Source organism: Microtus ochrogaster, unplaced genomic scaffold (assembly GCF_000317375.1).
Source record: "Microtus ochrogaster isolate Prairie Vole_2 unplaced genomic scaffold, MicOch1.0 UNK4, whole genome shotgun sequence".
NCBI classification, from domain to species: Eukaryota; Metazoa; Chordata; class Mammalia; order Rodentia; family Cricetidae; genus Microtus; species Microtus ochrogaster.
Window position 1 is genome coordinate 2,365,517 of NW_004949102.1, and position 3,411 is coordinate 2,368,927.

Here is a 3,411-nt window from a genome sequence, read left to right on the forward strand (position 1 = left end):
CTGAACTATGATGCCTTCCTGTTTGGATGGATGCCATGTCCTAGCTCCTTCAGTTTCACAGTGACCATGAAAAAAATCCATGGGGAGCTCTATTGGAGCCAGGGACAATATCAATTTTTTAGAAAAAAATGTAATTTTTCTTCTAAAACACAAGGATACAAACAGCTGCTTTCAGATTTGCTCACACAACTTATTATATTAATAAATTAAGTGGATGTGAAATTAAGGATTATATAAAATATAAAAATTCAATGGTGTGGATGCTCAACTTACTAAACCTGGATGGAGGTGGGCGGTCCTTGGACTTCCCACAGGTCAGGGAACCCTGATGGCTCTTCAAGCTGATGAGGGAGAGGGACTTAATCGGGGGAGGGGGAGGGAAATGGGAGGCGGTGGCGGGGAGGAGGCAGAAATCCTCAATAAATAAATAAATAAATAAATAAATAAATAAGAAAAAGAAAAAAATTCAATGGCATTGCTAATCCAGATATTTGTAATTCTTAGCAGAATTTGAACACCATTAAGAATATATAAGCCTTAATGGACAATGTGTATGATAAATAAAAGTTTGAAATAATAGTTTATTTTCTATGAAAGTTTAGAAGACATTCAAAAAAAAGTAAAACAAACACCTTTCAAATGAATTCCCAAGGTTTCTCATGGTTGTTGCTATAATTTTAAAAATAGGAGGAGTCATAGCTCAGCTCTTTCTGAAGTTTCTGCTTTAGAAGTCAAATCAGTAAAGAAGTTAGCTACTCAGTGTCTAATTCATTAGAGCAGAGGTCATTTTTCTCTTCATAAAGGAATGGTTTTGGTTATGGGCATTTTCCCTGTCAGCATTCCACAAGCTTTGTGTTACATAGTATTGAGCTTTATAAAAATGAATACATGTAAATTATTACATGTCTCAGTATTTCTATGAAATCTATCATGCTCCATTTGGTGTTTGATTTGCCAAAATAAAACATATTAAAGTAAATTACTACTTCAAATTTTAAGATACATCATTGAACAGAAGATAATTTATGCAGTGGCCAAATACTTTTTCTCTTTATGCTTCAAATAATTAATAAAACACTGTATTCACAAGAGGACTTTTAACATGCTGCCAATAGATCATTATCTGAGATTCAACTGTCCCATTTTGATTTTGACATTTATTACTGAAAATTCTCTTTGTCCTTAGTTATCAATTATTACTTCACAAAGCTTCATTCACGTACCTATTATTCTATCCATTATTATTTTTACATATGAAAGCTTATTTAGAATTATATTTTTGTCAGAGCTATAATATCAATATAAATATACCTATATTTTAGAGATCAAGATTCTTTATATTTGGAGGCATCCTGAGGCACACATGATTCTATCTCAAAAGGAAAACAAATAAAGCATTTTTAAATGAAAATTATACTTTATGGCAGAAAAACAATTAGTTCTTAGACTACATAAAATATGTTTGCCCCATAATACTACACTGTGTAAAAAGCCAAAATGCAAATAGAAGTAAAATTGAAGATGAATTAACATGTACATGACCAAATATTTCCAACTTTTTTATGGATGCAAATGCTCAAGAGATATGGCCTCTTTTCTCTTTGAAAATCCAAAGAGAAACCGATAATTTGATACTTACTCAGCCTTGAACCAATCATCATCCAAATAGGAGCCCAGAGCATCTCAGGCTTCAGTTTGTCAGGGTTGCACAAGTGACGGATTGTCTCTAGCAATTACACTGTTTTAGTTTTAGTCCTTATGTCATACAACATCATTGTAGATAGAATTTTGCAAGAATTAGCCAGAAGAATTGCAATATTAAATACATTTTGCTTCTTTCTATGTGGGTTCAAGTGCAGGTTCTGTCAGTAAGATTGTTCTTAAGTCTTCAAAAACAAATCATTGTATTCTTCTTTTGCTCTGGCTCTGTCAAGCATTTTGCTTGAGTGAGTTGATATTATACAGATTCAAAGGCAACACAAGCCACACTGCAGAAGCAGGAGTCATTGAGGAAAACAACAGAGACGCGGCTAGTTTGAATCTTCAGCAATGTGACTGGAATACAACCTTTATATAAGCTGGTGGGGACGGGCATTCATTTGTAGATGGAAAGGCTAAGAGTGAGGTAAGTTGGCACAGAACTGAACCGTGAATACAGCAATGACTTGAATCTCTTGGCAACCTGTTCAGTTTTAGCGATGGCAAAGAAATCAATGAACACATCTAAGCCTTGCACCTCGACTCTTCTAGCAATTGTTTTCTTGATTCATAGTTGAAATATAAATGGTACAAGCATGAGGCTTGCTTGTGAGTGTTGTAAAAATCAATTCTAAAGAGAAATCAGCAAAAGGAAAAGGTGTTCAGCATAACCCTCCTGATTCGCTTTCATGTTTGTTAGGCTTTTAGTACAGAATATGTTCTCTGCTGGAGCTGAGAGTCAAAAGAAGGGCCACTCATGGTTAAGTGCTCATGTGTGTAGCTCTGCTTTATATTACATTTTAATCCACTCAAGATATGGACAGGGAACAACTGGGTAGTATTATGACAGCAAATTGACTTATCATAGAAATTTTGAATAATAAATTTAAATTTTTCAAGTTTGGACATATGGGATCAAATTAAGATGGCTATTTCCATTGCAGATACATAGGACAACTCTTTTTATTTTCAGGTTTTTCTGCACAGGCTTTTAAACTGGTTCTTGGGGTCCTTTTGTCATGTGTCCCCTTCATGAACTTAGCAGCCTTCCTGAGAAGCTGTTTATGTAGAAAAGAAAGGGCCTTTTCCTCCTGTGTCAGACCACACACCCGTGACGTAGACTAATGACCCTGAGGCATTCTATTCTTTAAAGACGTATAATCCTGGTGATTTCAGGGTATCTAGAGGGTGGCCAGCTGGGTAGTGAGTGTAGAGCACTTTCCTCTCCTAGATTTCAAAGTGCTTTTTAGTTCAATGGAAGAGAGAGGGAGGGGGTAGGAAAAGCAGAAGGAGAGGGAGAGAGAGAGAGAGAGAGAGAGAGAGAGAGAGAGAGAGGTTATCTACCATAAAACGTCAACCAATGTTAGTAACATATTTCATAACAGAACTTTATTTGAGAAATAAATTTAAATGTAAAAGAAAATAAAAAGTAGTAAGATAGTATATCTCATTCATTTCTAAGATAAAAAAAATACTGAGAGTCAACTCTATGGGGTTACCTTCTTAATTATTTATAGTGCCAGCTTAACAAAAAGAAAGAAAGGGAGGGAGGGAGAGAAGAAGGGAGGGAAGAAGGGATGGAGAAAAAAACACTAAAAAGCCACAAAGGTGTTGAGAATAAAGTTGTCTGAAGTTGTACAGACTTCCTGCTGAAGGGGCTTGAATGCAGATATCGAAGTGGAAGGGGCTTGATTGCAGATATTGAAGTGGAAG